Source organism: Plasmopara halstedii (assembly GCF_900000015.1).
Source record: "Plasmopara halstedii genome assembly, contig: Scaffold_1594, whole genome shotgun sequence".
NCBI lineage: Eukaryota > Oomycota > Peronosporomycetes > Peronosporales > Peronosporaceae > Plasmopara > Plasmopara halstedii.
In genome coordinates, this window is record NW_020188505.1 from 446,146 (window position 1) to 446,484 (window position 339).

Genomic DNA, 339 nt, shown 5'->3' on the forward strand with positions numbered 1-339 from the left:
CATCAGAGACAATCGACTTTGGGAGTCCATGTTGACGGAAAACACGATCCACGAACAGCGTTGCTGTACCGACTCCGTCGATGGTGTCCGGTACCGCCGCCAAATGAATCATCTTGCTCAACCGTCGACGAATACCACGACACCCGTGTTGCCCGCCGAATCTTTCGGTAGGCCAAACACAAAGCCCAAATCCATGGACTGCCAGCACCCACTGGGTACCGGTAAGCTGGCCAGTGGCGCAGCCGCATTTAGGGGGGATTACCCGTTGACACATCTCACATGTGCGCACATAGGTGCTCGTCCATTTGTACAACTTGGGCCACCAATAGTGGTGACTCA